The 12,797-nt window shown below is 35.2% G+C and overlaps 1 long non-coding RNA gene across 1 annotated transcript in view; it reads right to left on the bottom strand.

Moving 5' to 3' along the window:
- Window positions 1-6,309, bottom strand: part of LOC134757137 (uncharacterized) — a 90,240-nt gene extending 83,931 nt beyond the window's left edge. The window contains exon 1 of the long non-coding RNA XR_010130809.1: window positions 6,205-6,309. This is a non-coding gene — a long non-coding RNA (uncharacterized lncRNA). The remainder of the gene's footprint in view (window positions 1-6,204) is intronic.
- Between the last annotated feature and the right edge of the window lie 6,488 nt (window positions 6,310-12,797).

Here is a 12,797-nt window from a genome sequence, read left to right as displayed (position 1 = left end):
GGCAATAATCAACAGCTTACCAACCAAAAAGAGTCCAGGACCAGATGGATTCACAGCCGAATTCTACCAGAGGTACAAGGAGGAAATGGTACCATTCCTTCTGAAACTATTCCAATCAACAGAAAAAGAGGGAATCCTCCCTAACTCATTTTATGAGGCCAGCATCATGCTGCTACCAAAGCCGGGCAGAGACACAACCAAAAAAGAGAATTTTAGACCAATATCCTTGATGAACATTGATGCAAAAATCCTCCATAAAATACTGGCAAAACGAATCCAGCAGCACATCAAAAAGCTTATCCACCATGATCAAGTGGGCTTCATCCCTGGGATGCAAGGCTGGTTCAATATATGCAAATCAATAAATGTAATCCAGCATATAAACAGAACCAAAGACAAAACCACATGATTATCTCAATAGATGCAGAAAAGGCCTTTGACAAATTTCAACAACGCTTCATGCTAAAAACTCTCAAGAAATTAGGTATTCATGGGACGTATTTCAAAATAATAAGAGCTATCTATGACAAACCCACAGCCAATATCATACTGAATGGGCAAAAACTGGAAGCATTCCCTTTGAAAACTGGCACAAGACAGGGATGCCCTCTCTCACCACTCCTATTCAACATAGTGTTGGAAGTTCTGGCCAGGGCAATCAGCCAGGAGAAGGAAATAAAGGGTATTCAATTAGGAAAAGAGGAAGTCAAATTGTCCCTGTTTGCAAACGACATGATTGTATATCTAGAAAACCCCACTGTCTCAGCCCAAAATCTCCTTAAGCTGATAAGCAACTTCAGCAAAGTCTCAGGATACAAAATCAATGTACAAAAATCACAAGCATTCTTATAAACCAACAACAGACAAACAGAGAGCCAAATCATGAGTGAACTCCCATTCACAATTGCTTCAAAGAGAATAAAATACCTAGGAATCAAACTTACAAGGGATGTGAAGGACCTCCTCAAGGAGAACTACAAACCACTGCTCAAGGAAATAAAAGCGGATACAAACAAATGGAAGAACATTCCATGCTCATGGGTAGAAAGAATCAATCTCATGAAAATGGCCATACTGCCCAAGGTAATTTACAGATTCAATGCCATCCCCATCAAGCTACCAATGACTTTCTTCACAGAATTGGAAAAAACTACTTTAAAGTTCATATGGAAGCAAAAAAGAGCCCGCATCGCCAAGTCAATCCTAAGCCAAAAGAACAAAGCTGGAGACATCACACTACCTGACTTCAAACTATACTACAAGGCTACAGTAACCAAAACAGCATGGTACTGGTACCAAAACAGAGATATAGATCAATGGAACAGAACAGAGCCCTCAGAAATAACGCCGCATATCTACAACTGTCTGATCTTTGACAAACCTGAGAAAAACAAGCAATGGGGAAAGGATTCCCTATTTAATAAATGGTGCTGGGAAAACTGGCTAGCCATATGTAGAAAGCTGAAACTGGATCCCTTCCTTACCCCTTATACAAAAATCAATTCAAGATGGATTAAAGACTTAAACATTAGACCTAAAACCATAAAAACCCTAGAAGAAAACCTAGGCATTACCATTCAGGACATAGGCATGGGCAAGGGCTTCATGTCTAAAACACCAAAAGCAATGGCAACAAAAGCCAAAATTGACAAATGGGATCTAATTAAACTCAAGAGCTTCTGCACAGCAAAAGAAACTACCATCAGAGTGAACAGGCAACCTACAGATGGGAGAAAATTTTCACAACCTACTCATCTGACAAAGGGCTAATATCCAGATTCTACAATGAACTCAAACAAATTTACAAGAAAAAAACAAACAACCCCATCAAAAAGTGGGTGAAGGACATGAACAGACACTTCTCAAAAGAAGACATTTATGCAGCCAAAAAACACATGAAAAAATGCTCATCATCACTGGCCATCAGAGAAATGCAAATCAAAGCCACAATGAGATACCATCTCACACCAGTTAGAATGGCAATCATTAAAAAGTCAGGAAACAACAGGTGCTGGAGAGCATGTGGAGAAACAGGAACACTTTTACACTGTTGGTGGGACTGTAAACTAGTTCAACCATTGTGGACGTCAGTGTGGCAATTCCTCAGGGATCTAGAACTAGAAATACCATTTGACCCAGCCATCCCACTACTGGGTATATACCCAAAGGACTATAAACCATGCTGCTATAAAGACACATGCACACGTATGTTTATTGTGGCATTATTCACAATAGCAAAGACTTGGAACCAACCTAAATGTCCAACAATGATAGACTGGATTAAGAAAATGTGGCACATATACACCATGGAATACTATGCAGCCATAAAAACTGATGAGTTCATGTCCTTTGTAGGGACATGGATGAAATTGGAAATCATCATTCTCAGTAAACTATCGCAAGAACAAAAAACCAAACACCGCATATTCTCACTCATAGGTGGGAATTGAACAATGAGAACACATGGACACAGGAAGGGGAACATCATACTCTGGGGACTGTTGTGGGGTGGGGGTAGTGGGGAGGGATAGCATTGGGAGTTATACCTAATGCTAGATGACGAGTTAGTGGGTGCAGCGCACCAGCATGGCACATGTATACATATGTAACTAACCGGCACATTGTGCACATGTACCCTAAAACTTAAAGTATAATAATAAAAACAAAAAAAAAACAAAAAATAAATAAAACTGCAGTATTTATCATTTTGGGTTGCAGTAAAACAAATCAACAAAGGAAATAGAATGAAATAAAACAACTTGTTTAAAGAGATTTAAATTTAAGATAAAGGGCATTTTAAATAATTTAAGAAATTATTTCTTAGTCAACAATTGGTGGAAAATTACTGCTATAAGTGAAGAATAAAAAATTGAGTTAGAACACTACTCCATGTTACACACTGCAATACACACTAATGGTTTAAAGAAGAGACAACTAAACAAACCACTGTTAAAGACAAATATCAAATAAAATTCTGAGTAGCTTTGAATTATGAAAACTCTACCTAAAAAGAGCCAAAACCAAAAGCCATATATCAACACATTTCACTATGTCAAAATTTAAAACTTCATTATGATAAAGTCAACTATCAAAAAATTAAGATATAAATTATGGCTTGAAGCCAAAATTGGTACCATATTTAATAAACAAAGATTTATTATCCAGAATACATAGTATCCTCATATATAACTTGGAAAATGAAATGTACTAAATGGAAAATGAGTCTAAGATTTAATTAGTCAATTCACAGTAGAATAAATATAAGTGAAAAAAATGAAAGTAGTTCACCTTTATTCATAATCAGGGAAATATATACTAAAAACACAATGAGGTATCTCATTAGAGAGATAAACATTTGGAAGAGTTGGAAAATGATGTGGGGAAACAGAACCTCTAACTAATATTGATGGAGAATACATTAGTAAACATTTCACTGAGTCTATTTGGTAATATACACCAATAATTTAAATGGTTCTATCTTTAAATCCAGAAGCTCCAATTCTATTCTTAATAAATATTTACACATGTGCACAATCCTATGAATATATAAGAAGGTTTATTGTGATATTGTCTCATCATTCTGAAATATTCGAAATGACCCAAGTGTCCTTCAAAAGGGGAACTGTATGTTATGTATCCATAGAATAGTCACAATATGGAATATGATGCAGGTATAAAAAAAAAAGTATGAATTGACATTAAAACGTCTCCAGAACATTTTTGTTGTATATCAAACCGAGTGTCCTAACACACATATTATGATCCTATTTACGTCTAAAAAATAGATTTTTTGTGTAAATTGTACACATGTAAATGCATAGAAAGAATGTTGATCAGTAGATATCTCTTGGGAGGAGATTGTATAAGGGAAAGAAAATGGAGAAGATTCCATATTTATGACTTTCAATATAGTTTGAATATTTTATAATGCAAAATATATGTATTTTACTATAAAAAGACAAAAACAAATCTATTTTAAAAAACATTTCCACAATTTGAAGCCAGGACCAAAACTCTGCTTTGAAGTGAAAATACTGAAATTTTTAATAACTTAAATACCCTTTGGTTCATACCATCTTTCCTTGCCAGGAAGCAGTAGCATGGCTGTGATCATTAAGTAAATTATGTAAATTAAATATATGATACGAAATACATAACAAAGACAACATTTTTAACATGATTGCTACTAATGTCTTATAGTCTAATTTGCAACACATAGTGTTTCACTTGAAACCATTCCAAGATTCCATGACTATATTCAATTTAATTGCAACTTTAAACTTTTGAAAGTGAGAAGAGTAATCCCTTGATTGTTCCTATTTCCCCTCTGTACTAGGTTTTTAAATTCTTGATCAATTGTGTTAGACACCACCTTGGGTTTGTCCTCCCCTTCCTCAGCAAAGAAATCCAGTAATGAGACTAAATTTAGGGGCATTTCCTTTCATTCTAGCCTTCCTTAGTTTGGTTTCACATCAGTGGGCCCATTATGCACTCCTACGGCCGTGTAAATAACTTCTTGCTTTGCTTTTGAGTTATTTGACTCTCCTGCATTTAGCCATCCTTCTAGGCTAATTCAAAGCATATCTAAGATAAAATTCAACCTTAAAAAATAAAGCACTTAAATGGACATCTCAGGATTAAAGAAAAATATCACTAAGTTGACTTTGCATATAATGTTTCTATGATTGCAGAAGCAGAAGGAAGAATTTCATTAAGACCCAGTGCGAGTAACAACAAAATAAAATGATTGTGGTGAGCCTCAGCCCAACGGCGACATCCAGGAAACTGACAGAGCTGAGGCAGCTCCTAGGATGTCAGCGCAAAGGTTGACAGAGCCTGCCAAGGAACCAGATGCTGATGTCAGACAGAGACAGGAAAAATGGACCACAGTTTGTTATCTGTTTCCTGTGATTAGAATCAGCATCACCCGTCACTCTCTTTTTCAGATTAATTAATAAAGTCTGGTGTGAAGAATTTCAATAAAATATTTGTTCAAAAGGGAGAAAAGAAACATCTGCTTTAGAATTGTTTTCCCCTTTAGTCAGAGTCTGTAAAATGTGTGTATGTTGGTTTTTTTCTGTGCCTACATTTGGTGGACATTAAAACAATGCTTAAGCACAGTAAAATGTAGTATTGTTTACCTCCTATTTTAGAAGATACTTTTCTCAATATTGGTGCCAGTGTCAACATTTAATATATGTTTTTTACCTTTTCCTCCTCTCTCTCTGTCCCCCCCTTCTTTTTCTTTCTTCCTTTATTCCTTCTTTCCTTTCTTCCTTGCTTTCTTCCTTCCTTCCTTTCCTTCCTCTCTTTCTTTCTCTCTCTCTTTCTCTCTCTCCCTTCCTTCCTTCTTTCCTTCCTCCCTTCCTTCCTTCCTTCCTTCCTTCCTTCCTTCCTTCCTTCCTTCCTTCCTTCCTTCTACTACCACAACAACAAAGCACATCTTTCTGTCTTGGATGTTTTCTTTAAGAAGTAAAACTGGCCGGGCGCGGTGGCTCACGCCTGTAATCCCAGCACTTTGGGAGACTGAGGCAGGCGGATCACGAGCTCAGGAAATCAAGACCATCCTGGCTAACACGGTGACACCCTGTCCCTACTAAAAATACGAAAACTTAGCCGGGCATGGTGGCGGGCGCCTGTAGTCCCAGCTACTCAGGAGGCTGAGGCAGGAGAATGGCGTGAACCCAGAAGGCGGAGCCTGCAGTGAGCAGAGTGTCCAGCCTGGGCGACAGAGCGAGACTGTCTCAAAATAATAATAATAATAATAATAATAATTAGAAGTAAAACTCTATATTAAGACCAATCACACCTTTCATGGCACCAAGCTCAAATGAAACCATGATAAACTGTGAAAACCAGAGGTGTCTGTGACCTAAAACAATTTTTTAACCTCTTAAATGCAAGGGCTATGTAAAGAATGCAGGTTTTCTTTTCCCCCCAACCTCTTGCATGACAGTTACTCGTCGATTAGAAAAAACACAGCATGGCCAAAGGCAAGTACAAATTGTAATCAAGTTTATAGTTTGTAAATTAAAAACTTATTACATAATAGAAAAGTTTCCTCTTTTCTATAGAAACATGATGAAAACAACACATACTTGAATAGTGATTTACAGTCTAGCTGTACATGTGTACATGTATACTACCTTATTTAGTCTTTATAACAAAATTGAGAGATGCAGAAACTGGATATCATAGACTTACCCAAAGGCAAACAGCAAAAAAGTCATGGAACTCAACTTCTGGATTTGCTTTTCCAATTCCAGGACTCTTACCGTTACACTACCAAAGCTTCAGAAAAAAAAGCACCTATTAGAGAAAAAAAAAATATGAAAGCTGTATACAAATATTGGTACAACTTTTCAAAATGCTGGGTCAAATACAGTTCTTTCTCAAGGAAGAAGAATTAGGTGAATAGACAAACACACATTATTCCAACCGGGAGTTTCATTATCTCCTTTTTCCCCATGTGTTTTAAAGGATGTGTCAGACTGCATTAGGATTATTTAAACAAGGATGTGCCATTTGAGTCACTAATATTAGATTACTTTGTCATCCATCATCTCATAGGTTTTACAATCGTATTTTCATAAAAAGAGAGTAACCGATGCGCTCAAGTTCAGTTAGGAGTAGCAGAGCCAGTACACAATTAAGGCATTCTTTATCTGAGTCCATTCACTGACTATCTCTTCCTCTACCTTAGCTATCTCTATTTATCTCTAGTCATCTACTTATCTAGCAAAATATAATTCACTGCAATATCCTTTTCTGGGAAAATTATATGCACCTTCTTCCACCACCTCTATGAGGGTGCACACAGACAATACCTCCATGACACAGTCTAGAGGGGTGGCCTCTGAAGACGTCTTACCTGTGGCGTTTTAAGATGGATGCCTGTGCTTTCTTAGTCAATAGTCAAAGACAGAAAAATAAACCAATTATGTATGAAATTGAGAATACCAATTATTTACTATTAACGTATACATAAATTTAGTTTATTTTAAAGGAGAGGTCATCATATAATTTTCTGAGAAAGGAGCACTCTCTCCAGATAGTTAAAATATTTCGAAGCATGATTTCTCAGTGAGAGTATTATTTATGGTTTGAAGATCTGCCCTGGAGCCATTTTGAAATCTGCTTATCAATCTTTTAAACCCAACTGAAATCTTCTATCTGCTTCTTGTGAGATTCGGTAGAACAATTAAGGAACTTGTAGAACATTTTTTCCTAATCCCAAGTCATGCTCCTTTTTAAGTGGAGAGGGCTCTATAGATGAAGAAGCTTCAGGATAGACTATTCCACATCTAAATTAAAATCAGAGAGGGCTAGAAGGTTTCTTTCACAGCTGTTGAAGTTAAGGCTAAGAAACTATATCTAGTGCCTAAGACAGAACCACATCCACCATGAATGATAACAGAATTTACCTGAAAATTTAAAGGTTGGGGACTGATGTGTAACCACTAGAATTACTTTTTTTTTAATCTAGTGGTTTATTTACCTAAATTCTTTTGTTAAGTAAATTATGAAATGTGTAAAGCATAAAACTATAAGGTGCTCTTTAATTTTAATGACATTATAATAAATTTAAAGATATCTTAAATTTACCCTATATGAGTAAGATATAAGACGAGATTCATCAACTGATGACAAATACATAGTTGTATTTACAACTGGCAACATATATTCAGGCACTTTGAAAATTTCTGGCCATATATGCTATGTACACTATGAACATGGAATCCAAGTGACAAAACTGGGGCAAATATGACACTTCAATCAGCTGTTAATGCAATATTGATATTTCACAAGTAGCTCAGTGGCTTTGCATAGCATTTAGTTTCAATAACCAGGTTTGATATTTAACTGAAGGATTTCATTTTTTCTTTAACATTGGCTTTTTTGAATATTTATTTTAATCTTACTTCTCTGTTACTGTATCTTTCTTAGTCTGCTCAAGACTCCATGGACTGGGTGGCAGGTTAGAAGCTAGAAATCCGGTGCCAGCATTGTTGGTTTCTTGCCAGAAATGCCTTCTGGCTATGTTCTCACATGGCAAAGAGAGAAAGAGACAGCAAGCACTCTGTCACCTTTTTTATGAAGGCCACCAATCCCATCGTTGGAGATTGAGGACATTAATCTCTACTCTCATGACCTCATTTATATCTAATAGTCTCCCAAAGACCCCATCTTCAAATACCATGACACTAGGGGTTAGGGATGGTTAGAGACTGCAGGTTTATGTCCTCTCAAAAGTCATATGTAGAAACCTAATTACCAATGTGACGGTATTTGCAGGTGGGTTCTTTGAGAGATGATGAGATCTGGAAGACAGAACATTCATGAATGGGATTAGTACTCTTATGAAAGGGATTCCTGAAAAGTCCCTCACTCCTTCTGCCATGTGAGGACACAGGGGAAAGACAATCATTTATGGAAAACAAAACGGGCCCTCACCAGACATTGAATCTGCTGGCACCTTGATATTGTATTTCCCAGCCTCCAGAACTATCATAAATAAATTTCTGTTGCTTATAGGCCAGCTAATCTATGATATTTTGCTATAGCAGCCTGAGGTGTCTAAGATAGATCTCAACATATGCATTTTGGAGAGATACAATTCAGTCCATAGCATTTCATCCTGGACTCCAAAATTCATGTCCTATGTCATTCTCATATCCAAAATACATCCTTTTCATTCCAATAGTCTTTTAAAAGTATGTTAACAATTCTGAACATTTATAGCAATGATTTTATGATATGTGGTCATAAAATATTATACTAAAATCATGATTAAATATATGGAATTAATTTCTATTTTTCCACTTAAATACAAAAATATACAGAATTATTCACATATTTTTAAATAATTTGAAATCAGTAGAAATGTGTTTAGCATCCCTACCTACGATAAGATTAAGAAGCTGATGAGCATGAGCAAGCATACATCTTGGATATTAAAGAGGTGAACTGTTAATATGATTATGCCAATGCTAGACATATTTAGTTCACATATGTTTACAACTAAAACAATATTGGAAACAACCTAAATATAAAATAATTGGGCTTTATACTTTCCTAGGAATATCTATTATGATTATCAAACTATACTTCTGCAGAATTTTAATTATTTAAAATCAAGCACAATATGCGGCGTTATGTCTTTACATGTTTGAACACAGAACACATGTTGTAATTTTACATGTGTGTATGTGATCTACTTAAGAATAACTGTTTTTTAAATTTAGTACCGTTAACCTTCAGCAACATTGCAGTGAGGGGCACTAACTCCGTAAGCAGTTAAAAACCTGTGTATAAATCTTGACTCCCCCAAACTTAACTACTAATAACCCACTGTTGACTGGCAGCCTTACTGATAACATAAACAGTCAATTAACACATATTTTGTATGTTATATGCATTACTTACTGGAATTCCTTTAAATTTTTAAAAATAAATTAACTTCTTTTTTCCTTCTCTCTACATACACACAAACATATGCACACACACACATATTCACACACACACACACACACACCCTACTGGTTTTGTTGTTCTCTAGAGAACACTAATACACTATCTTTCAGAGAAAAGCAAATGCTAAACTATTTATGTACCAAAACTCAATCCTTGATACGTGGTCTAAAATAAAGAAAATATTTGAAATTATAAGTTTCAGAAAATCCAAGATAACGTCTAAATAATTTGCCACTAGAAACAAGGAAAATATGTTCTCTGCAGACATGACTGGCCGAGGGCTTAATCCCCAAAACCTCCAGTTATGCTTCTATTGATATTTTGTTTCCTATAAAAGAAAAATAATGAATAAATAGAAACTGAAAAGTATTTTGTTCTGGCTCAATCCTTTGCTTACAGTTTCCATCATAGGTATGATTATCTATCTGTGAAAGATAAGGACCCATCTTGGTGAAATTTCTTACGAAGTTGGCAACTTTATGTTTTATCTTTTCCTGTTTGGTTTATCTTTCCCATTTCCTATAATATACATCATATTTTTTTCTGGCTGTGCACTTAACAGGCTTCCCAATTTTAATTTTTGTCTAGTGGGAGCAGTATGTTTTCTTGGTTTTGAGGTTGACGCTCTTGTTGGATACTGACCATATGTTTTTACAATATATATTATACCAAGTTTCTGTTTTCTCAGTGCATATTTTTATATGTAGGGGTTAACTAGAGTAAAATGAACAGATTAAATTATATTTCAGTCATAGCCTGGATTAATTTTCACTTAAATTTATTTCAAACTAAATGTTTCATCCCTATTCATCTTTATTCATTCAACTGTATCCCATGGATGCTCGCCATTTAAACACCTGGTAGTTTTCCCTTCTTGGCAGATTCTTGGACTCGTCCTAGCTTTTCAAATGTTTTAGTAGAATTAAGAACATTCTTATTCTCAAAGGCGAGGAGGGCTTGGGGGAAATTTTAATGTAACTTATTTTCATTGCCAAAGATATGCTATGGGTTTAAGAGGTAAATTTCATAGCTACAACCCACCACTCTGGGTTCCATACTTGTTATGAATGTGAATCTTTACAGTGCCTTTGTGAGGACTTAGAAGGTGGAAGTGTCATAGAGTTATTAACAGAAAGCACCAATAAATAGCGGTGGCTTCAATGTCTGAATAATGCTTTCACTATAAACTAAGAAGTTTGGAAAACCCAAAAATATAATTCATGTAACACAACATTAACATTGCATTTTACTTTTCTTGTGTACACCCTGAATACATAGTTTAATAACTTAAAAATTATGAGTTGTATTCATATGTTATTTCCACAAAAAGTGACAGCATTTTGATATTTTTCCCGTTCCATACTATGTTAATTTCTATCTGACTATGATGCACTTTAGCATGGTATGATCAGATAGACCATGCTATGTTTGGTAAAACTATTTTGTACAATTTAACAATCCATTCAATAAATTCTACTGCTAAACTGCAGTAATGATAGATTATTATCAATAATAATGATGGGTACAAAAACAGTAGTTAGAAAGAATGAATGAGATTTACTATTTGACAGAACAACGGAATGACTATAGTCAATAATAATTTAATTGTACATGTTAAAATAACTAAAATCATATAATTGGATTGTTTGTAACACAAAGGATAAGTGCATGAGGTGATGGATACCCCATTTGCCATGATGTGATTATTATGCATTATATGCCTGTATCAAAATATCTCACATACCCCATGAATAATACACCTACTATGTAACCACAAAAATTAAAAATTAAAAAGATCAATAATGATGGAAAAAAAAAACTACCAGCCTTCTCTCTGCATCACTGCAGTGACATGTCCTACTTTCTAACAGAGCAGAATCCCCTATTAGAGGTAGGCTTTGCCACAATCTAGATTAGTTTTTTCTGGATAAAGATTTCACACCAAACAGAAAAAGACAAGAGCAAATCACAACAGGTTTTGCAAACAGCTCCTGCAACCACAAATGTAATATGTTCAATGTGGAAAGCACTGTTAATGATGCGTACATTTTCTCAACCACATCCACAAGTTAATCAAAACCACTGTCAGTGGCATTACTTTTGCAAATAAAGATCATACACATGTACATACACATGTGACAAACTGTAGATGTACCACTCTGTAATACTGTATATTTAAATAAAGATTAAATATGTAAGAAAATTGGCCTAATTAAATAAATATGCACATGGGGAAATCAAGGTTACACTCTAAGGTCTGTGCTTCTAACTGCTAACTGACACTGAAGAGAGCTAGCCTAAAAGAGATAATGTCGTTTGGCAAAGCACTAAAATAGAGTCAAACTGTTTCCACAACACCATGAAAACACATTAATTTAGTGAGCTACAGGTCTATCAAACTTTGGCTTGGTACATGCATATAATAAATATTCTATGTCAATTTAAGCTAAAGAAAAAATTTATTTGGCAAAATATAGACAAAACCTCTGTTTGAATTACTATACCTCATCCCATTTCCCATTTTAATTGATTTTTCAGCAAATTTTGTCCTCCCTGGAAGTACACTCTTAATTTACAGCACTTTTTTTTTTAACTTTTAAGTTCAGGGCTGTAAGTGCAGGTTTGTTGCATAAGTAAACTTGTGTCATGGGGGTTTGTTGTACAGATTGTTTCATCATCCGGGTTTTAAGCCTATTTCCCATTGGCTGTTTTTCCTTATCCTCTCCCTCCTCCCACCCTTCACCCTCTGAAAGGCCCCAGTGTGTGTTGTTCCCCTCTATGTGTCCATGCGTTCTCATCATTTAGCTCCCACTTATAACTGAGAGTGTGTATTTGGTTTTCTGTTCGTGTGTTAGTTTTCCAAGGAAAATGGCCTCCTGACCCATCCACATTCCTGAAAAGGACATGATCTCATTCTTTTTCATGGCTGCATAGTATTCCATGGCATGTATGTACCACATTTTCTTTATCCAGTTTATCGTTGGTGGACATTTAGGTTGATTCCATGTCTGTGTACAGCACATTTCTTTAAGACAAAGTAAGTGATCAAGGATAACAAATATTTTATACATATAAATGTGTGTGTGTATATACATAAACAACAGTGATTTTTTTAAAACTATACTAGTACCAACTTACACACTTTGTGCTTCCACTAAAATTTGTTTCAAATTTATGTGTATCTAAAATTTGTGTAATTTAAACAAATCATAACTAAAAATCATACACAAAGTATTATGTACAAAAAATATACGTTTGTGTCTGTGTACGCATATTCAAATATTTAACTTAAAGTACCGAACTGTTCACTAAAAATATATAAG

This window comes from Gorilla gorilla, chromosome 15 (assembly GCF_029281585.2).
Source record: "Gorilla gorilla gorilla isolate KB3781 chromosome 15, NHGRI_mGorGor1-v2.1_pri, whole genome shotgun sequence".
NCBI classification, from domain to species: domain Eukaryota; kingdom Metazoa; phylum Chordata; class Mammalia; order Primates; family Hominidae; genus Gorilla; species Gorilla gorilla.
This window is presented reverse-complemented; position numbering and strand designations above follow the sequence as displayed.